Here is an 18366-nt window from a genome sequence, read left to right on the forward strand (position 1 = left end):
CTTTTTCCCGGCATTTGTTGCCTAGCCGAAGTATTAAATTACATCCAATTCCGACGAGTATTCAGCCTACGGCCAAACCATTGCAGAATACACCAGTTCTCGTCCGATCACTGAAGTTAAGCTGCATCGGGCGTGGTTAGTACTTGCATGGGAGACCGGCTGGGAATACCACGTGCAGTAGGCTGATGAACATTTTTATTCCACCGTACATACTAACTTTTTTCCATGAATTTTAGCCTAGCCGAAGCATTAAATGACATCCAATTGCGACGAATATTCAGCCTACTGCCAAACCAATGCAGAATACACCAGTTCTCGTCTGATCACAGAAGTTAATCTGCATCGGGCATGGTTAGTACTAGCATAGGAGACCTGCTGGGAATACCACGTGCAGTAGGCTTATCAACATTTTTATTCCACCGTACATACCAACTTTTTCCCGGGATTTGTTGCCTAGCCGAAGTATTAAATTACATCCAATTCTGACAAATATTCAGTCTACTGCCAAACCATTGCAGAATACACCAGTTCTCGTCCGATCACTGAAGCTAAGCCGCATCGGGCGTGGTTAGTACTTGCACGGGAGACCGGCTGGGAATACCTCGTGCAGCAGGCTCATCAACATTTTTATTCCACATTACATGCTAACTTTTTCCCATGATTTTTTGCCTAGACGAAGCATTAAATGACATACAATTAGGACGAATATTCAGCCTACTGCCAAACCATTGCAGAATACACCAGTTCTCGTCCGATCACTGAAGTTAAGCTGCATCGGGCATGGTTAGTACTTGCATGGGAGACCGGCTGGGAATACCACGTGCAGTAGGCTTATCAACATTTTTATTTCACCGTACATACCAACTTTTTCCTGGGATTTGTTGCCTAGCCGAAGTATTAAATTACATCCAATTCCGACGAATATTCAGCCTACTGCCAAACCATTGCAGAGTACACCAGTTCTCGTCCGATCGCTGAAGTTAAGCTGCATCGGGCGTGGTTAGTACTTACATGGGAGACCTTCTGGGAATACCACGTGCAGTTTTCTCATCAACATTTTTATTCCATAGTACATACTAACTTTTTCCCGGGATTTTTTGCCTAGTCGAAGCATTAAACGACATCTAATTCTGACGAATATTCAGACTTCTGTCAAACCAGTGTAGAATACACCAGTTCTCGTCCGATCACTGAAGTTAATCTGCATCGGGCATGGTTAGTACTTGCATGGGAGACCGGCTGGGAATACCACGTGCAGTTGGCTTATCAACATTTTTATTTCACCGTATATACCAACTTTTTCCCGGGATTTGTTGCCTAGCCGAAGTATTAAATTACATCCAATTCCGACAAATATTCAGCCTACTGCCAAACCATTGCAGAGTACACAAGTTCTCGTCCGATCGCTGAAGTTAAGCTGCATCGGGCGTGGTTAGTACTTGCATGGAAGACCGGCTGGGAATACCACGTGCAGTAGGCTTATCAACATTTTTATTCCACCGTACATGCTAACTTTTCCCCGAGATTTTTTGCCTAGCCGAAACGTTAAACGACATCCAATTCTGACAAATATTCAGCCTACTGCCAAACCATTGCAGAACACACAGTTCTCGTCCGATCCCTGAAGTTAAGCTGCACCGGGCGTGGTTAGTACATGCATGAGAGACCGGCTGGGAATACGACGTGCAGTAGGCTCATCAACATTTTTATTCCACATTACATACTAACTATTTCCTATGATTTTTTTGCCTAGCCGAAGCATTAAATGACATCCAATTGCGACGAAAATTCAGCCTACTGCCAAACCGATGCTGAATACACCAGCTCTCGTCCGATACCTGAAGTTAATTTGCATCGGGCATGCTTAGTACTTGCGTGGGAGATCAGTTGGGAATACCACGTGCAGTAGGCTGATGAACATTTTTATTCCACCGTACATACTAACTTTTTTCCATGAATTTTTGCCTAGCCGAAGCATTAAATGACATCCAATTGCGTCGAATATTCAGCCTACTGCTAAACCAATGCCGAATACGCCAGTTCTCGTCCGATCACTGAAGTTAATCTGCATCGGGCATGGTTAGTACTTGCATGGGAGACCGGCTGGGAATACCACGTGCAGTTGGCTTATCAACATTTTTATTTCACCGTACATACCAACTTTTTCCCGGGATTTGTTGCCTAGCCGAAGTATTAAATTACATCCAATTCCGACAAATATTCAGCCTACTGCCAAACCATTGCAGAGTACACCAGTTCTCGTCTGATCGGTGAAGTTAAGCTGCATCGGGCGTGGTTAGTACTTGCATGGGAGACCGGCTGGGAATACCACGTGCAGTAGGCTTATCAACATTTTTATTCCACCGTACATGCTAACTTTTCCCCGGGATTTTTTGCCTAGCCGAAACGTTAAACGACATCCAATTCTGACAAATATTCAGCCTACTGCCAAACCATTGCAGAACACACCAGTTCTCGTCCGATCACTGAAGTTAAGCTGCATCGGGCGTGGTTAGTACTTGCATGGGAGACTGGCTGGGAATACCACGTGCAGTAGGCTGATGAACATTTTTATTCCACATTACATACTAACTTTTTCCTATGATTTTTTTGCCTAGCCGTAGCATTAAATGACATCCAATTCCGACGAATATTCTGCCTACTGCCAAACCATTGCTGAATACACCTGTTCTCGTCCGATCACTGAAGTTAAGCTGCATCGGGCGTGGTTAGTACTTGCATGGGAGACTGGCTGGGAATACCACGTGCAGTAGGCTGATGAACATTTTTATTCCATCGTACATACTAACATTTTCCATGATTTTTTGCCTAGCCGAAGCATTAAATGACATCCAATTGCGACGAAAATTCAGCCTACTGCCAAACCAATGCTGAATACACCAGCTCTCGTCCGATACCTGAAGTTAATTTGCATTGGGCATGCTTAGTACTTGCATGGGAGATCATTTGGGAATACAACGTGCAGTAGGTTTATCAACATTTTTATTCCACCGTACATACCAACTTTTTCCCGGCATTTGTTGCCTAGCCGAAATATTAAATTACATCCAATTCCGACGAGTATTCAGCCTACGGCCAAACCATTGCAGAATACACCAGTTCTCGTCCGATCACTGAAGTTAAGCTGCATCGGGCGTGGTTAGTACTTGCATGGGAGACCGGCTGGGAATACCACGTGCAGTAGGCTGATGAACATTTTTATTCCACCGTACATACTAACTTTTTTCCATGAATTTTTGCCTAGCCGAAGCATTAAATGACATCCAATTGCGACGAATATTCAGCCTACTGCCAAACCAATGCAGAATACACCAGTTCTCGTCTGATCACTGAAGTTAATCTGCATCGGGCATGGTTAGTACTAGCATGGGAGACCTGCTGGGAATACCACGTGCAGTAGGCTTATCAACATTTTTATTCCACCGTACATACCAACTTTTTCTCGGGATTTGTTGCCTAGCCGAAGTATTAAATTACATCCAATTCTGACAAATATTCAGTCTACTGCCAAACCATTGCAGAATACACCAGTTCTCGTCCGATTACTGAAGTTAAGCCGCATCGGGCGTGGTTAGTACTTGCACAGGAGACCAGCTGGGAATACCACGTGCCGTAGGCTCATCAACATTTTTATTCCACATTACATACTAACTTTTTCCCATGATTTTTTGCCTAGACGAAGCATTAAATGACATACAATTCGGACGAATATTCAGCCTACTGCCAAACCATTGCAGAATACACCAGTTCTCGTCCGATCACTGAAGTTAAGCTGCATCGGGCGTGGTTAGTACTTGGATGGGAGACCGGCAGGGAATACCACGTGCAGTAGGCTGATGAACATTTTTATTCCATCGTACATACTAAAATTTTTCCATGATTTTTTGCCTAGCCGAAGCATTAAATGACATCCAATTTCGACGAATATTCAGCCTACTGCCAAACCAAAGCAGAGTACACCAGTTCAGGTCCGATTACTGAAGTTAATCTGCATCGGGCATGCTTAGTACTTGCATGGGAGATCAGTTGGGAATACAACGTGCAGTAGGTTTATCAACATTTTTATTCCACCGTACATACCAACTTTTTCCCGGCATTTGTTGCCTAGCCGAAGTATTAAATTACATGCAATTCCGACGAGTATTCAGCCTACGGCCAAACCATTGCAGATTAAACCAGTTCTCGTCCGATCACTGAAGTTAAGCTGCATCGGGCGTGGTTAGTACTTGCATGGGAGACCGGCTGGGAATACCACGTGCAGTAGGCTGATGAACATTTTTATTCCACCGTACATACTAACTTTTTTCAATGAATTTTTGCCTAGCCGAAGCATTAAATGACATCCAATTGCGACGAATATTCAGCCTACTGCCAAACCAATGCAGAATACACCAGTTCTCGTCCGATCACTGAAGTTAATCTGCATCGGGCATGGTTAGTACTTGCATGGGAGACCGGCTGGGAATACCACGTGCAGTTGGCTTATCAACATTTTTATTTCACCGTACATACCAACTTTTTCCCGGGATTTGTTGCCTAGCCGAAGTATTAAATTACATCCAATTCCGACAAATATTCAGCCTACTGCCAAACCATTGCAGAGTACACCAGTTCTCGTCCGATCGCTGAAGTTAAGCTGCATCGGGCGTGGTTAGTACTTGCATGGGAGACCGGCTGGGAATACCACGTGCAGTAGGCTTATCAACATTTTTATTCCACCGTACATGCTAACTTTTCCCCGGGATTTTTTGCCTAGCCGAAACGTTAAACGACATCCAATTCTGACAAATATTTAGCCTACTGCCAAACCATTGCAGAACACACCAGTTCTCGTCCGATCACTGAAGTTAAGCTGCATCGGGCGTGGTTAGTACTTGCATGGGAGACTGGCTGGGAATACCACGTGCAGTAGGCTGATGAACATTTTTATTCCACATTACATACTAACTTTTTCCTATGATTTTTTTGCCTAGCCGTAGCATTAAATGACATCCAATTCCGACGAATATTCTGCCTACTGCGAAACCATTGCAGAATACACCAGTTCTCGTCCGATCACTGAAGTTAAGCTGCATCGGGCGTGGTTAGTACTTGCATGGGAGACCGGCTGGGAATACCACGTGCAGTAGGCTGATGAACATTTTTATTCCACTGTACATACTAACTTTTTTCCATGAATTTTTGCCTAGCCGAAGCATTAAATGACATCCAATTGCGACGAATATTCAGCCTACTGCCAAACCAATGCAGAATACACCAGTTCTCGTCTGATCACTGAAGTTAATCTGCATCGGGCATGGTTAGTACTAGCATGGGAGACCTGCTGGGAATACCACGTGCAGTAGGCTTATCAACATTTTTATTCCACCGTACATACCAACTTTTTCTCGGGATTTGTTGCCTAGCCGAAGTATTAAATTACATCCAATTCTGACAAATATTCAGTCTACTGCCAAACCATTGCAGAATACACCAGTTCTCGTCCGATTACTGAAGTTAAGCCGCATCGGGCGTGGTTAGTACTTGCACAGGAGACCAGCTGGGAATACCACGTGCAGTAGGCTCATCAACATTTTTATTCCACATTACATACTAACTTTTTCCCATGATTTTTTGCCTAGACGAAGCATTAAATGACATACAATTCGGAAGAATATTCAGCCTACTGCCAAACCATTGCAGAATACACCAGTTCTCGTCCGATCACTGAAGTTAAGCTGCATCGGGCGTGGTTAGTACTTGGATGGGATACCGGCAGGGAATACCACGTGCAGTAGGCTGATGAACATTTTTATTCCATCGTACATACTAACTTTTTTCAATGAATTTTTGCCTAGCCGAAGCATTAAATGACATCCAATTGCGACGAATATTCAGCCTACTGCCAAACCAATGCAGAATACACCAGTTCTCGTCCGATCACTGAAGTTAATCTGCATCGGGCATGGTTAGTACTTGCATGGGAGACTGGCTGGGAATACCACGTGCAGTTGGCTTATCAACATTTTTATTTCACCGTACATACCAACTTTTTCCCGGGATTTGTTGCCTAGCCGAAGTATTAAATTACATCCAATTCCGACAAATATTCAGCCTACTGCCAAACCATTGCAGAGTACACCAGTTCTCGTCCGATCGCTGAAGTTAAGCTGCATCGGGCGTGGTTAGTACTTGCATGGGAGACCGGCTGGGAATACCACGTGCAGTAGGCTTATCAACATTTTTATTCCACCGTACATGCTAACTTTTCCCCGGGATTTTTTGCCTAGCCGAAACGTTAAACGACATCCAATTCTGACAAATATTTAGCCTACTGCCAAACCATTGCAGAACACACCAGTTCTCGTCCGATCACTGAAGTTAAGCTGCATCGGGCGTGGTTAGTACTTGCATGGGAGACTGGCTGGGAATACCACGTGCAGTAGGCTGATGAACATTTTTATTCCACATTACATACTAACTTTTTCCTATGATTTTTTTGCCTAGCCGTAGCATTAAATGACATCCAATTCCGACGAATATTCTGCCTACTGCGAAACCATTGCAGAATACACCAGTTCTCGTCCGATCACTGAAGTTAAGCTGCATCGGGCGTGGTTAGTACTTGCATGGGAGACCGGCTGGGAATACCACGTGCAGTAGGCTGATGAACATTTTTATTCCACTGTACATACTAACTTTTTTCCATGAATTTTTGCCTAGCCGAAGCATTAAATGACATCCAATTGCGACGAATATTCAGCCTACTGCCAAACCAATGCAGAATACACCAGTTCTCGTCTGATCACTGAAGTTAATCTGCATCGGGCATGGTTAGTACTAGCATGGGAGACCTGCTGGGAATACCACGTGCAGTAGGCTTATCAACATTTTTATTCCACCGTACATACCAACTTTTTCTCGGGATTTGTTGCCTAGCCGAAGTATTAAATTACATCCAATTCTGACAAATATTCAGTCTACTGCCAAACCATTGCAGAATACACCAGTTCTCGTCCGATTACTGAAGTTAAGCCGCATCGGGCGTGGTTAGTACTTGCACAGGAGACCAGCTGGGAATACCACGTGCAGTAGGCTCATCAACATTTTTATTCCACATTACATACTAACTTTTTCCCATGATTTTTTGCCTAGACGAAGCATTAAATGACATACAATTCGGAAGAATATTCAGCCTACTGCCAAACCATTGCAGAATACACCAGTTCTCGTCCGATCACTGAAGTTAAGCTGCATCGGGCGTGGTTAGTACTTGGATGGGAGACCGGCAGGGAATACCACGTGCAGTAGGCTGATGAACATTTTTATTCCATCGTACATACTAAAATTTTTCCATGATTTTTTGCCTAGCCGAAGCATTAAATGACATCCAATTTCGACGAATATTCAGCCTACTGCCAAACCAAAGCAGAGTACACCAGTTCAGGTCCGATTACTGAAGTTAATCTGCATCGGGCATGCTTAGTACTTGCATGGGAGATCAGTTGGGAATACAACGTGCAGTAGGTTTATCAACATTTTTATTCCACCGTACATACCAACTTTTTCCCGGCATTTGTTGCCTAGCCGAAGTATTAAATTACATGCAATTCCGACGAGTATTCAGCCTACGGCCAAACCATTGCAGATTAAACCAGTTCTCGTCCGATCACTGAAGTTAAGCTGCATCGGGCGTGGTTAGTACTTGCATGGGAGACTGGCTGGGAATACCACGTGCAGTAGGCTGATGAACATTTTTATTCCACATTACATACTAACTTTTTCCTATGATTTTTTTGCCTAGCCGTAGCATTAAATGACATCCAATTCCGACGAATATTCTGCCTACTGCGAAACCATTGCAGAATACACCAGTTCTCGTCCGATCACTGAAGTTAAGCTGCATCGGGCGTGGTTAGTACTTGCATGGGAGACCGGCTGGGAATACCACGTGCAGTAGGCTGATGAACATTTTTATTCCACTGTACATACTAACTTTTTTCCATGAATTTTTGCCTAGCCGAAGCATTAAATGACATCCAATTGCGACGAATATTCAGCCTACTGCCAAACCAATGCAGAATACACCAGTTCTCGTCTGATCACTGAAGTTAATCTGCATCGGGCATGGTTAGTACTAGCATGGGAGACCTGCTGGGAATACCACGTGCAGTAGGCTTATCAACATTTTTATTCCACCGTACATACCAACTTTTTCTCGGGATTTGTTGCCTAGCCGAAGTATTAAATTACATCCAATTCTGACAAATATTCAGTCTACTGCCAAACCATTGCAGAATACACCAGTTCTCGTCCGATTACTGAAGTTAAGCCGCATCGGGCGTGGTTAGTACTTGCACAGGAGACCAGCTGGGAATACCACGTGCAGTAGGCTCATCAACATTTTTATTCCACATTACATACTAACTTTTTCCCATGATTTTTTGCCTAGACGAAGCATTAAATGACATACAATTCGGAAGAATATTCAGCCTACTGCCAAACCATTGCAGAATACACCAGTTCTCGTCCGATCACTGAAGTTAAGCTGCATCGGGCGTGGTTAGTACTTGGATGGGAGACCGGCAGGGAATACCACTTGCAGTAGGCTGATGAACATTTTTATTCCATCGTACATACTAAAATTTTTCCATGATTTTTTGCCTAGCCGAAGCATTAAATGACATCCAATTTCGACGAATATTCAGCCTACTGCCAAACCAAAGCAGAGTACACCAGTTCAGGTCCGATTACTGAAGTTAATCTGCATCGGGCATGGTTAGTACTTGCATGGGAGACCGGCTGGGAATACCATGTGCAGTAGGCTTATCAACAATTTTATTTCACCGTACATACCAACTTTTTCCCGGGATTTGTTGCCTAGCCATAGTATTAAATTACATCCAATTCCGACGAATATTCAGCCTACTGCCAAACCATTGCAGAGTACACCAGTTCTCGTCCGATCGCTGAAGTTAAGCTGCATCGGGCGTGGTTAGTACTTACATGGGAGACCTGCTGGGAATACCACGTGCAGTTTTCTCATCAACACTTTTATTCCATAGTACATACTAACTTTTCCCCGGGATTTTTTGCCTAGTCGAAGCATTAAACGACATCTAATTCTGACGAATATTCAGACTTCTGTCAAACCAGTGTAGAATACACCAATTCTCGTCCGATCACTGAAGTTAATCTGCATCGGGCATGGTTAGTACTTGCATGGGAGACCGGCTGGGAATACCACGTGCAGTAGGCTTATCAACATTTTTATTTCACCGTACATACCAACTTTTTACCGGGATTTGTTGCCTAGCCGAAGCATTAAATGACATACAATTCGGACGAATATTCAGCCTACTGCCAAACCATTGCAGAATACACCAGTTCTCGTCCGATCACTAAAGTTAAGATGCATCTGGCGTGGTTAGTACTTGCATGGGAGACCGGCTGGGAATACCACGTGCATTAGGCTCAACAACATTTTTATACCACCGTACGTACTAACTTTTCCCGGGATTTTTTGCCTAGCCGAAGTATTAAATTACATCCTATTCCAACAAATATTCAGCCTACTGCCAAACCATTGCAGAATACACCCGTTCTCGTCCAATCACTGAAGTTAAGCTGCATCGGGCGTGGTTAGTACTTGGATGTGAGACCGGCTGGGAATACCATGTGCAGTACGCTCATCAACATTTTTATTCCACATTACTTACTAACATTTTCCCGAGATTTTTTGCTTAGCCGAAGCATTAAATGACATCCAATTCCGATGAATATTCAGCCTACTGCCAAAACATTTCAGAATACACCAGTTCTCGTCCGATCAATGAAGTTAAGCTGCATCCGGCGTGGTTAGTACTTGCATGGGAGACCGGCTGGGAATACTACGTGCATTAGGCTCATCAACATTTTTATTCCACCGTACATACTAACATTTTCCCGGGATTGTTTGCATAGCCGAAGCATTAAACGACATACAATTCGGACGAACATTCAGCCTACTGCCAAGCCATTGCAAAATACACCAGTTCTCGTCCGATCACTGAAGTTAAGCTGCATCGAGCGTGGTTACTACTTGCATGGGAGACCGGCTGGGAATACCACGTGCATTAGTCTCATCAACATTTTTATTCCACCGTACAGACTAAATTTTTCCCGGGATTTTTTGCCTAGCTGAAGTATTAAGTTACATCCAATTCCGACGAATATTCAGCCTACTGCTAAACCATTGCAGAATACACCCGTTCTCGTCCGATCACTGAAGTTAAGCTGCATCGGGCGTGGTTAGTACTTGGATGTTAGACCGGCTGGGAATACCACGTGCAGTACGCTCATCAACATTTTTATTCCACCGTACATACCAACTTTTTCCCGGGATTTGTTGCCTAGCAGAAGTATTAAATTACATCCAATTCTGACAAATGTTCAGCCTACTGCCAAACCATTGCAGAATACACCAGTTCTCGTCCGATCACTGAAGCTAAGCCGCATCGGGCGTGGTTAGTACTTGCACGGGAGACCGGCTGGGAATACCACGTGCAGTAGGCTCATCAACATTTTTATTCCACATTACATGCTAACTTTTTCCCATGATTTTTTGCCTAGACGAAGCATTAAATGACATACAATTAGGACGAATATTCAGCCTACTGCCAAACCATTGCAGAATACACCAGTTCTCGTCCGATCACTGAAGTTAAGCTGCATCGGGCATGGTTAGTACTTGCATGGGAGACCGGCTGGGAATACCACGTGCAGTAGGCTGATGAACATTTTTATTCCACCGTACATACTAACTTTTTTCCATGAATTTTTGCCTAGCCGAAGCATTAAATGACATCCAATTGCGACGAATATTCAGCCTACTGCCAAACCAATGCAGAATACACCAGTTCTCGTCCTATCACTGAAGTTAATCTGCATCGTGCTTGGTTAGTACTTGCATGGGAGACCGGCTGGGAATACCACGTGCAGTTGGCTTATCAACATTTTTATTTCACCGTACATACCAACTTTTTCCCGGGATTTGTTGGCTAGCCGAAGTATTAAATTACATCCAATTCCGACAAATATTCAGCCTACTGCCAAACCATTGCAGAGTACACCAGTTCTCGTCCGATCGCTGAAGTTAAGCTGCATCGGGCGTGGTTAGTACTTGCATGGGAGACCGGCTGGGAATACCACGTGCAGTAGGCTTATCAACATTTTTATTCCACCGTACATGCTAACTTTTCCCCGGAATTTTTTGCCTAGCCGAAACGTTAAACGACATCCAATTCTGACAAATATTCAGCCTACTGCTAAACCATTGCAGAACACACCAGTTCTCGTCCGATCACTGAAGTTAAGCTGCATCGGGCGTGGTTAGTACTTGCATGGGAGACTGGCTGGGAATACCACGTGCAGTAGGCTGATGAACGGTTTTATTCCACATTACATACTAACTTTTTCCTATGATTTTTTTGCCTAGCCATAGCATTAAATGACATCCAATTCCGACGAATATTCTGCCTACTGCCAAACCATTGCAGAATACACCTGTTCACGTCCGATCACTGAAGTTAAGCTGCATCGGGCGTGGTTAGTACTTGCATGGGAGACTGGCTGGGAATACCACGTGCAGTAGGCTGATGAACATTTTTATTCCATCGTACATACTAACATTTTCCATGATTTTTTGCCTAGCCGAAGCATTAAATGACATCCAATTGGGACGAAAATTCAGCCTACTGCCAAACCGATGCTGAATACACCAGCTCTCGTCCGATACCTGAAGTTAATTTGCATTGGGCATGCTTAGTACTTGCATGGGAGATCAGTTGGGAATACAACGTGCAGTAGGTTTATCAACATTTTTATTCCACCGTACATACCAACTTTTTCCCGGCATTTGTTGCCTAGCCGAAGTATTAAATTACATCCAATTCCGACGAGTATTCAGCCTACGGCCAAACCATTGCAGAATACACCAGTTCTCGTCCGATCACTGAAGTTAAGCTGCATCGGGCGTGGTTAGTACTTGCATGGGAGACCGGCTGGGAATACCACGTGCAGTAGGCTGATGAACATTTTTATTCCACCGTACATACTAACTTTTTTCCATGAATTTTTGCCTAGCCGAAGCATTAAATGACATCCAATTGCGACGAATATTCATCCTACTGCCAAACCAATGCAGAATACACCAGTTCTCGTCTGATCACTGAAGTTAATCTGCATCGGGCATGGTTAGTACTAGCATGGGAGACATGCTGGGAATACCACGTGCAGTAGGCTTATCAATATTTTTATTCCACCGTACATACCAACGTTTTCTCGGGATTTGTTGCCTAGCCGAAGTATTAAATTACATCCAATTCTGACAAATATTCAGTCTACTGCCAAACCATTGCAGAATACACCAGTTCTCGTCCGATTACTGAAGTTAAGCCGCATCGGGCGTGGTTAGTACTTGCACAGGAGACCAGCTGGGAATACCACGTGCAGTAGGCTCATCAACATTTTTATTCCACATTACATACTAACTTTTTCCCATGATTTTTTGCCTAGACGAAGCATTAAATGACATACAATTCGGACGAATATTCAGCCTACTGCCAAACCATTGCAGAATACACCAGTTCTCGTCCGATCACTGAAGTTAAGCTGCATCGGGCGTGGTTAGTACTTGGATGGGAGACCGGCAGGGAATACCACGTGCAGTAGGCTGATGAACATTTTTATTCCATCGTACATACTAAAATTTTTCCATGATTTTTTGCCTAGCCGAAGCATTAAATGACATCCAATTTCGACGAATATTCAGCCTACTGCCAAACCAAAGCAGATTTCACCAGTTCAGGTCCGATTACTGAAGTTAATCTGCATCGGGCATGGTTAGTACTTGCATGGGAGACCGGCTGGGAATACTACGTGCAGTAGGCTTATCAACAATTTTATTTCACCGTACATACCAACTTTTTCCCGGGATTTGTTGCCTAGCCATAGTATTAAATTACATCCAATTCCGACGAATATTCAGCCTACTGCCAAACCATTGCAGAATACACCAGTTCTCGTCCGATCACTGAAGTTAAGCTGCATCGGGCATGGTTAGTACTTGCATGGGAGACCGGCTGGGAATACCACGTGCAGTAGGCTGATGAACATTTTTATTCCACCGTACATACTAACTTTTTTCCATGAATTTTTGCCTAGCCGAAGCATTAAATGACATCCAATTGCGACGAATATTCAGCCTACTGCCAAACCAATGCAGAATACACCAGTTCTCGTCCTATCACTGAAGTTAATCTGCATCAGGCTTGGTTAGTACTTGCATGGGAGACCGGCTGGGAATACCACGTGCAGTTGGCTTATCAACATTTTTATTTCACCGTACATACCAACTTTTTCCCGGGATTTGTTGGCTAGCCGAAGTATTAAATTACATCCAATTCCGACAAATATTCAGCCTACTGCCAAACCATTGCAGAGTACACCAGTTCTCGTCCGATCGCTGAAGTTAAGCTGCATCGGGCGTGGTTAGTACTTGCATGGGAGACCGGCTGGGAATACCACCTGCAGTAGGCTTATCAACATTTTTATTCCACCGTACATGCTAACTTTTCCCCGTGATTTTTTGCCTAGCCGAAACGTTAAACGACATCCAATTCTGACAAATATTCAGCCTACTGCTAAACCATTGCAGAACACACCAGTTCTCGTCCGATCACTGAAGTTAAGCTGCATCGGGCGTGGTTAGTACTTGCATGGGAGACTGGCTGGGAATACCACGTGCAGTAGGCTGATGAACGGTTTTATTCCACATTACATACTAACTTTTTCCTATGATTTTTTTGCCTAGCCATAGCATTAAATGACATCCAATTCCGACGAATATTCTGCCTTCTGCCAAACCATTGCAGAATACACCTGTTCTCGTCCGATCACTGAAGTTAAGCTGCATCGGGCGTGGTTAGTACTTGCATGGGAGACTGGCTGGGAATACCACGTGCAGTAGGCTGATGAACATTTTTATTCCATCGTACATACTAACATTTTCCATGATTTTTTGCCTAGCCGAAGCATTAAATGACATCCAATTGGGACGAAAATTCAGCCTACTGCCAAACCGATGCTGAATACACCAGCTCTCGTCCGATACCTGAAGTTAATTTGCATTGGGCATGCTTAGTACTTGCATGGGAGATCAGTTGGGAATACAACGTGCAGTAGGATTATCAACATTTTTATTCCACCGTACATACCAACTTTTTCCCGGCATTTGTTGCCTAGCCGAAGTATTAAATTACATCCAATTCCGGCGAGTATTCAGCCTACGGCCAAACCATTGCAGAATACACCAGTTCTTGTCCGATCACTGAAGTTAAGCTGCATCGGGCGTGGTTAGTACTTGCATGGGAGACCGGCTGGGAATACCACGTGCAGTAGGCTGATGAACATTTTTATTCCACCGTACATACTAACTTTTTTCCATGAATTTTTGCCTAGCCGAAGCATTAAATGACATCCAATTGCGACGAATATTCAGCCTACTGCCAAACCAATGCAGAATACACCAGTTCTCGTCTGATCACTGAAGTTAATCTGCATCGGGCATGGTTAGTACTAGCATGGGAGACCTGCTGGGAATACCACGTGCAGTAGGCTTATCAACATTTTTATTCCACCGTACATACCAACTTTTTCTCGGGATTTGTTGCCTAGCCGAAGTATTAAATTACATCCAATTCTGACAAATATTCAGTCTACTGCCAAACCATTGCAGAATACACCAGTTCTCGTCCGATTACTGAAGTTAAGCCGCATCGGGGGTGGTTAGTACTTGCACAGGAGACCAGCTGGGAATACCACGTGCAGTAGGCTCATCAACATTTTTATTCCACATTATATACTAACTTTTTCCCATGATTTTTTGCCTAGACGAAGCATTAAATGACATACAATTCGGACGAATATTCAGCCTACTGCCAAACCATTGCAGAATACACCAGTTCTCGTCCTATCACTGAAGTTAAGCTGCATCGGGCGTGGTTAGTACTTGGATGGGAGACCGGCAGGGAATACCACGTGCAGTAGGCTGATGAACATTTTTATTCCATCGTACATACTAAAATTTTTCCATGATTTTTTGCCTAGCCGAAGCATTAAATGACATCCAATTTCGACGAATATTCAGCCTACTGCCAAACCAAAGCAGATTTCACCAGTTCAGGTCCGATTACTGAAGTTAATCTGTATCGGGCATGGTTAGTACTTGCATGGGAGACCGGCTGGGAATACTACGTGCAGTAGGCTTATCAACAATTTTATTTCACCGTACATACCAACTTTTTCCCGGGATTTGTTGCCTAGCCATAGTATTAAATTACATCCAATTCCGACGAATATTCAGCCTACTACCAAACCATTGCAGAGTACACCAGTTCTCGTCCGATCGCTGAAGTTAAGCTGCATCGGGCGTGGTTAGTACTTGCGTGGGAGACCGGCTGGGAATACCACCTGCAGTAGGCCAATGAACATTTTTATTCCACCGTACATACTAACGTTTTTTCCATGATTTTTTGCATAGCCGAAGCATTAAATGACATCTAATTGCTAAGAATATTCAGCCTACTGCCAAACCAATGCAGAATACACCAGTTCTCGTCCGATCACTGAAGTTAAGCTGCATCGGGCGTGGTTAGTACTTGGATGTGAGACAGGCTGGGAATACCACCTGCAGTAGGCTTATCAACATTTTTATTCCACCGTACATGCTAACTTTTCCCCGTGATTTTTTGCCTAGCCGAAACGTTAAACGACATCCAATTCTGACAAATATTCAGCCTACTGCTAAACCATTGCAGAACACACCAGTTCTCGTCCGATCACTGAAGTTAAGCTGCATCGGGCGTGGTTAGTACTTGCATGGGAGACTGGCTGGGAATACCACGTGCAGTAGGCTGATGAACGGTTTTATTCCACATTACATACTAACTTTTTCCTATGATTTTTTTGCCTAGCCATAGCATTAAATGACATCCAATTCCGACGAATATTCTGCCTTCTGCCAAACCATTGCAGAATACACCTGTTCTCGTCCGATCACTGAAGTTAAGCTGCATCGGGCGTGGTTAGTACTTGCATGGGAGACTGGCTGGGAATACCACGTGCAGTAGGCTGATGAACATTTTTATTCCATCGTACATACTAACATTTTCCATGATTTTTTGCCTAGCCGAAGCATTAAATGACATCCAATTGGGACGAAAATTCAGCCTACTGCCAAACCGATGCTGAATACACCAGCTCTCGTCCGATACCTGAAGTTAATTTGCATTGGGCATGCTTAGTACTTGCATGGGAGATCAGTTGGGAATACAACGTGCAGTAGGATTATCAACATTTTTATTCCACCGTACATACCAACTTTTTCCCGGCATTTGTTGCCTAGCCGAAGTATTAAATTACATCCAATTCCGGCGAGTATTCAGCCTACGGCCAAACCATTGCAGAATACACCAGTTCTTGTCCGATCACTGAAGTTAAGCTGCATCGGGCGTGGTTAGTACTTGCATGGGAGACCGGCTGGGAATACCACGTGCAGTAGGCTGATGAACATTTTTATTCCACCGTACATACTAACTTTTTTCCATGAATTTTTGCCTAGCCGAAGCATTAAATGACATCCAATTGCGACGAATATTCAGCCTACTGCCAAACCAATGCAGAATACACCAGTTCTCGTCTGATCACTGAAGTTAATCTGCATCGGGCATGGTTAGTACTAGCATGGGAGACCTGCTGGGAATACCACGTGCAGTAGGCTTATCAACATTTTTATTCCACCGTACATACCAACTTTTTCTCGGGATTTGTTGCCTAGCCGAAGTATTAAATTACATCCAATTCTGACAAATATTCAGTCTACTGCCAAACCATTGCAGAATACACCAGTTCTCGTCCGATTACTGAAGTTAAGCCGCATCGGGGGTGGTTAGTACTTGCACAGGAGACCAGCTGGGAATACCACGTGCAGTAGGCTCATCAACATTTTTATTCCACATTATATACTAACTTTTTCCCATGATTTTTTGCCTAGACGAAGCATTAAATGACATACAATTCGGACGAATATTCAGCCTACTGCCAAACCATTGCAGAATACACCAGTTCTCGTCCTATCACTGAAGTTAAGCTGCATCGGGCGTGGTTAGTACTTGGATGGGAGACCGGCAGGGAATACCACGTGCAGTAGGCTGATGAACATTTTTATTCCATCGTACATACTAAAATTTTTCCATGATTTTTTGCCTAGCCGAAGCATTAAATGACATCCAATTTCGACGAATATTCAGCCTACTGCCAAACCAAAGCAGATTTCACCAGTTCAGGTCCGATTACTGAAGTTAATCTGTATCGGGCATGGTTAGTACTTGCATGGGAGACCGGCTGGGAATACTACGTGCAGTAGGCTTATCAACAATTTTATTTCACCGTACATACCAACTTTTTCCCGGGATTTGTTGCCTAGCCATAGTATTAAATTACATCCAATTCCGACGAATATTCAGCCTACTACCAAACCATTGCAGAGTACACCAGTTCTCGTCCGATCGCTGAAGTTAAGCTGCATCGGGCGTGGTTAGTACTTACATGGGAGACCTGCTGGGAATACCACGTGCAGTTTTCTCATCAACACTTTTATTCCATAGTACATACTAACTTTTCCTCGGGATTTTTTGCCTAGTCGAAGCATTAAACGACATCTAATTCTGACGAATATTCAGACTTCTGTCAAACCAGTGTAGAATACACCAGTTCTCGTCCGATCACTGAAGTTAATCTGCATCGGGCATGGTTAGTACTTGCATGGGAGACCGGCTGGGAATACCACATGCAGTAGGCTTGTCAACATTTTTATTTCACCGTACATACCAACTTTTTCCCGGGATTTGTTGCCTAGCCGAAGCATTAAATGACATACAATTCAGCCTACTGCCAAACCATTGCAGAATACACCAGTTCTCGTCCGATCACTAAAGTTAAGATGCATCCGGCGTGGTTAGTACTTGCATGGGAGACCGGCTGGGAATACCACGTGCATTAGGCTCATCAACATTTTTATACCACCGTACGTACTAACTTTTCCCGGGATTTTTTGCCTAGCCGAAGTATTAAATTACATCCTATTCCGACAAATATTCAGCCTTCTGCCAAACCATTGCAGAATACACCCGTTCTCGTCCAATCACTGAAGTTAAGCTGCATCGGGCGTGGTTAGTACTTGGATGTGAGACCGGCTGGGAATACCATGTGCAGTACGCTCATCAACATTTTTATTCCACATTACTTACTAACATTTTCCCGAGATTT

The 18366-nt window shown here is 43.8% G+C and overlaps 3 non-coding genes and 69 pseudogenes across 3 annotated transcripts; all 72 read left to right on the forward strand.

Moving 5' to 3' along the window:
- Positions 1 to 64: 64 nt before the first annotated feature.
- Positions 65 to 184, forward strand: LOC146743038 (5S ribosomal RNA; annotated as a pseudogene).
- Positions 185 to 280: 96 nt separating this feature from the next.
- Positions 281 to 400, forward strand: LOC146743039 (5S ribosomal RNA; annotated as a pseudogene).
- Positions 401 to 496: 96 nt separating this feature from the next.
- Positions 497 to 616, forward strand: LOC146743040 (5S ribosomal RNA; annotated as a pseudogene).
- Positions 617 to 712: 96 nt separating this feature from the next.
- LOC146743041 (5S ribosomal RNA) lies at positions 713 to 832 on the forward strand (annotated as a pseudogene).
- A 96-nt stretch (positions 833 to 928) lies between these two features.
- On the forward strand, positions 929 to 1048 carry LOC146743042 (5S ribosomal RNA; annotated as a pseudogene).
- Positions 1049 to 1144: 96 nt separating this feature from the next.
- LOC146743043 (5S ribosomal RNA) lies at positions 1145 to 1264 on the forward strand (annotated as a pseudogene).
- Positions 1265 to 1360: 96 nt separating this feature from the next.
- Positions 1361 to 1480, forward strand: LOC146743044 (5S ribosomal RNA; annotated as a pseudogene).
- Positions 1481 to 2008: 528 nt separating this feature from the next.
- On the forward strand, positions 2009 to 2128 carry LOC146743045 (5S ribosomal RNA; annotated as a pseudogene).
- Positions 2129 to 2224: 96 nt separating this feature from the next.
- Positions 2225 to 2344, forward strand: LOC146743046 (5S ribosomal RNA; annotated as a pseudogene).
- A 96-nt stretch (positions 2345 to 2440) lies between these two features.
- On the forward strand, positions 2441 to 2560 carry LOC146743047 (5S ribosomal RNA; annotated as a pseudogene).
- A 97-nt stretch (positions 2561 to 2657) lies between these two features.
- Positions 2658 to 2777, forward strand: LOC146743048 (5S ribosomal RNA; annotated as a pseudogene).
- A 311-nt stretch (positions 2778 to 3088) lies between these two features.
- On the forward strand, positions 3089 to 3208 carry LOC146743049 (5S ribosomal RNA; annotated as a pseudogene).
- A 96-nt stretch (positions 3209 to 3304) lies between these two features.
- LOC146743050 (5S ribosomal RNA) lies at positions 3305 to 3424 on the forward strand (annotated as a pseudogene).
- A 96-nt stretch (positions 3425 to 3520) lies between these two features.
- On the forward strand, positions 3521 to 3640 carry LOC146743051 (5S ribosomal RNA; annotated as a pseudogene).
- A 96-nt stretch (positions 3641 to 3736) lies between these two features.
- On the forward strand, positions 3737 to 3856 carry LOC146743052 (5S ribosomal RNA). Its single transcript, XR_014929658.1, has one exon. It is a non-coding gene; the product is annotated as a 5S ribosomal RNA (ribosomal RNA).
- A 312-nt stretch (positions 3857 to 4168) lies between these two features.
- LOC146743053 (5S ribosomal RNA) lies at positions 4169 to 4288 on the forward strand (annotated as a pseudogene).
- A 96-nt stretch (positions 4289 to 4384) lies between these two features.
- LOC146743054 (5S ribosomal RNA) lies at positions 4385 to 4504 on the forward strand (annotated as a pseudogene).
- Positions 4505 to 4600: 96 nt separating this feature from the next.
- Positions 4601 to 4720, forward strand: LOC146743055 (5S ribosomal RNA; annotated as a pseudogene).
- A 96-nt stretch (positions 4721 to 4816) lies between these two features.
- LOC146743056 (5S ribosomal RNA) lies at positions 4817 to 4936 on the forward strand (annotated as a pseudogene).
- A 97-nt stretch (positions 4937 to 5033) lies between these two features.
- LOC146743057 (5S ribosomal RNA) lies at positions 5034 to 5153 on the forward strand (annotated as a pseudogene).
- A 96-nt stretch (positions 5154 to 5249) lies between these two features.
- LOC146743058 (5S ribosomal RNA) lies at positions 5250 to 5369 on the forward strand (annotated as a pseudogene).
- Positions 5370 to 5465: 96 nt separating this feature from the next.
- LOC146743059 (5S ribosomal RNA) lies at positions 5466 to 5585 on the forward strand (annotated as a pseudogene).
- Positions 5586 to 5681: 96 nt separating this feature from the next.
- Positions 5682 to 5801, forward strand: LOC146743060 (5S ribosomal RNA; annotated as a pseudogene).
- Positions 5802 to 5897: 96 nt separating this feature from the next.
- LOC146743061 (5S ribosomal RNA) lies at positions 5898 to 6017 on the forward strand (annotated as a pseudogene).
- Positions 6018 to 6113: 96 nt separating this feature from the next.
- Positions 6114 to 6233, forward strand: LOC146743062 (5S ribosomal RNA; annotated as a pseudogene).
- A 96-nt stretch (positions 6234 to 6329) lies between these two features.
- Positions 6330 to 6449, forward strand: LOC146743063 (5S ribosomal RNA; annotated as a pseudogene).
- A 97-nt stretch (positions 6450 to 6546) lies between these two features.
- LOC146743064 (5S ribosomal RNA) lies at positions 6547 to 6666 on the forward strand (annotated as a pseudogene).
- Positions 6667 to 6762: 96 nt separating this feature from the next.
- Positions 6763 to 6882, forward strand: LOC146743065 (5S ribosomal RNA; annotated as a pseudogene).
- Positions 6883 to 6978: 96 nt separating this feature from the next.
- LOC146743066 (5S ribosomal RNA) lies at positions 6979 to 7098 on the forward strand (annotated as a pseudogene).
- A 96-nt stretch (positions 7099 to 7194) lies between these two features.
- Positions 7195 to 7314, forward strand: LOC146743067 (5S ribosomal RNA). The gene has a single exon (XR_014929600.1). It is a non-coding gene; the product is annotated as a 5S ribosomal RNA (ribosomal RNA).
- Positions 7315 to 7626: 312 nt separating this feature from the next.
- LOC146743068 (5S ribosomal RNA) lies at positions 7627 to 7746 on the forward strand (annotated as a pseudogene).
- A 97-nt stretch (positions 7747 to 7843) lies between these two features.
- Positions 7844 to 7963, forward strand: LOC146743069 (5S ribosomal RNA; annotated as a pseudogene).
- A 96-nt stretch (positions 7964 to 8059) lies between these two features.
- LOC146743070 (5S ribosomal RNA) lies at positions 8060 to 8179 on the forward strand (annotated as a pseudogene).
- Positions 8180 to 8275: 96 nt separating this feature from the next.
- On the forward strand, positions 8276 to 8395 carry LOC146743071 (5S ribosomal RNA; annotated as a pseudogene).
- A 96-nt stretch (positions 8396 to 8491) lies between these two features.
- LOC146743072 (5S ribosomal RNA) lies at positions 8492 to 8611 on the forward strand (annotated as a pseudogene).
- A 96-nt stretch (positions 8612 to 8707) lies between these two features.
- Positions 8708 to 8827, forward strand: LOC146743073 (5S ribosomal RNA; annotated as a pseudogene).
- Positions 8828 to 8923: 96 nt separating this feature from the next.
- LOC146743074 (5S ribosomal RNA) lies at positions 8924 to 9043 on the forward strand (annotated as a pseudogene).
- A 96-nt stretch (positions 9044 to 9139) lies between these two features.
- Positions 9140 to 9259, forward strand: LOC146743075 (5S ribosomal RNA; annotated as a pseudogene).
- A 96-nt stretch (positions 9260 to 9355) lies between these two features.
- Positions 9356 to 9475, forward strand: LOC146743076 (5S ribosomal RNA; annotated as a pseudogene).
- Positions 9476 to 9570: 95 nt separating this feature from the next.
- LOC146743077 (5S ribosomal RNA) lies at positions 9571 to 9690 on the forward strand (annotated as a pseudogene).
- Positions 9691 to 10218: 528 nt separating this feature from the next.
- On the forward strand, positions 10219 to 10338 carry LOC146743078 (5S ribosomal RNA; annotated as a pseudogene).
- Positions 10339 to 10434: 96 nt separating this feature from the next.
- LOC146743079 (5S ribosomal RNA) lies at positions 10435 to 10554 on the forward strand (annotated as a pseudogene).
- Positions 10555 to 10650: 96 nt separating this feature from the next.
- Positions 10651 to 10770, forward strand: LOC146743080 (5S ribosomal RNA; annotated as a pseudogene).
- A 96-nt stretch (positions 10771 to 10866) lies between these two features.
- LOC146743081 (5S ribosomal RNA) lies at positions 10867 to 10986 on the forward strand (annotated as a pseudogene).
- Positions 10987 to 11082: 96 nt separating this feature from the next.
- LOC146743082 (5S ribosomal RNA) lies at positions 11083 to 11202 on the forward strand (annotated as a pseudogene).
- Positions 11203 to 11298: 96 nt separating this feature from the next.
- LOC146743083 (5S ribosomal RNA) lies at positions 11299 to 11418 on the forward strand (annotated as a pseudogene).
- Positions 11419 to 11515: 97 nt separating this feature from the next.
- LOC146743084 (5S ribosomal RNA) lies at positions 11516 to 11635 on the forward strand (annotated as a pseudogene).
- Positions 11636 to 11946: 311 nt separating this feature from the next.
- LOC146743085 (5S ribosomal RNA) lies at positions 11947 to 12066 on the forward strand (annotated as a pseudogene).
- Positions 12067 to 12162: 96 nt separating this feature from the next.
- Positions 12163 to 12282, forward strand: LOC146743086 (5S ribosomal RNA; annotated as a pseudogene).
- A 96-nt stretch (positions 12283 to 12378) lies between these two features.
- LOC146743087 (5S ribosomal RNA) lies at positions 12379 to 12498 on the forward strand (annotated as a pseudogene).
- A 96-nt stretch (positions 12499 to 12594) lies between these two features.
- LOC146743088 (5S ribosomal RNA) lies at positions 12595 to 12714 on the forward strand. Its single transcript, XR_014929604.1, has one exon. It is a non-coding gene; the product is annotated as a 5S ribosomal RNA (ribosomal RNA).
- Positions 12715 to 13026: 312 nt separating this feature from the next.
- LOC146743089 (5S ribosomal RNA) lies at positions 13027 to 13146 on the forward strand (annotated as a pseudogene).
- Positions 13147 to 13242: 96 nt separating this feature from the next.
- Positions 13243 to 13362, forward strand: LOC146743090 (5S ribosomal RNA; annotated as a pseudogene).
- A 96-nt stretch (positions 13363 to 13458) lies between these two features.
- On the forward strand, positions 13459 to 13578 carry LOC146743091 (5S ribosomal RNA; annotated as a pseudogene).
- Positions 13579 to 13674: 96 nt separating this feature from the next.
- LOC146743092 (5S ribosomal RNA) lies at positions 13675 to 13794 on the forward strand (annotated as a pseudogene).
- Positions 13795 to 13891: 97 nt separating this feature from the next.
- LOC146743093 (5S ribosomal RNA) lies at positions 13892 to 14011 on the forward strand (annotated as a pseudogene).
- A 311-nt stretch (positions 14012 to 14322) lies between these two features.
- LOC146743094 (5S ribosomal RNA) lies at positions 14323 to 14442 on the forward strand (annotated as a pseudogene).
- A 96-nt stretch (positions 14443 to 14538) lies between these two features.
- Positions 14539 to 14658, forward strand: LOC146743095 (5S ribosomal RNA; annotated as a pseudogene).
- Positions 14659 to 14754: 96 nt separating this feature from the next.
- LOC146743096 (5S ribosomal RNA) lies at positions 14755 to 14874 on the forward strand (annotated as a pseudogene).
- Positions 14875 to 14970: 96 nt separating this feature from the next.
- On the forward strand, positions 14971 to 15090 carry LOC146743097 (5S ribosomal RNA; annotated as a pseudogene).
- Positions 15091 to 15402: 312 nt separating this feature from the next.
- Positions 15403 to 15522, forward strand: LOC146743098 (5S ribosomal RNA; annotated as a pseudogene).
- Positions 15523 to 15619: 97 nt separating this feature from the next.
- Positions 15620 to 15739, forward strand: LOC146743099 (5S ribosomal RNA; annotated as a pseudogene).
- Positions 15740 to 15835: 96 nt separating this feature from the next.
- LOC146743100 (5S ribosomal RNA) lies at positions 15836 to 15955 on the forward strand (annotated as a pseudogene).
- A 97-nt stretch (positions 15956 to 16052) lies between these two features.
- LOC146743101 (5S ribosomal RNA) lies at positions 16053 to 16172 on the forward strand (annotated as a pseudogene).
- Positions 16173 to 16483: 311 nt separating this feature from the next.
- On the forward strand, positions 16484 to 16603 carry LOC146743102 (5S ribosomal RNA; annotated as a pseudogene).
- A 96-nt stretch (positions 16604 to 16699) lies between these two features.
- Positions 16700 to 16819, forward strand: LOC146743103 (5S ribosomal RNA; annotated as a pseudogene).
- Positions 16820 to 16915: 96 nt separating this feature from the next.
- Positions 16916 to 17035, forward strand: LOC146743104 (5S ribosomal RNA; annotated as a pseudogene).
- Positions 17036 to 17131: 96 nt separating this feature from the next.
- On the forward strand, positions 17132 to 17251 carry LOC146743105 (5S ribosomal RNA; annotated as a pseudogene).
- A 312-nt stretch (positions 17252 to 17563) lies between these two features.
- Positions 17564 to 17683, forward strand: LOC146743106 (5S ribosomal RNA; annotated as a pseudogene).
- A 96-nt stretch (positions 17684 to 17779) lies between these two features.
- On the forward strand, positions 17780 to 17899 carry LOC146743107 (5S ribosomal RNA; annotated as a pseudogene).
- Positions 17900 to 17983: 84 nt separating this feature from the next.
- Positions 17984 to 18103, forward strand: LOC146743108 (5S ribosomal RNA; annotated as a pseudogene).
- Positions 18104 to 18198: 95 nt separating this feature from the next.
- On the forward strand, positions 18199 to 18318 carry LOC146743109 (5S ribosomal RNA; annotated as a pseudogene).
- The last annotated feature ends 48 nt before the right edge of the window (positions 18319 to 18366 follow it).

This window comes from Saccoglossus kowalevskii, chromosome 5, assembly GCF_978046115.1.
Source record: "Saccoglossus kowalevskii chromosome 5, keSacKowa6.1, whole genome shotgun sequence".
Classification (NCBI taxonomy): domain Eukaryota; kingdom Metazoa; phylum Hemichordata; class Enteropneusta; family Harrimaniidae; genus Saccoglossus; species Saccoglossus kowalevskii.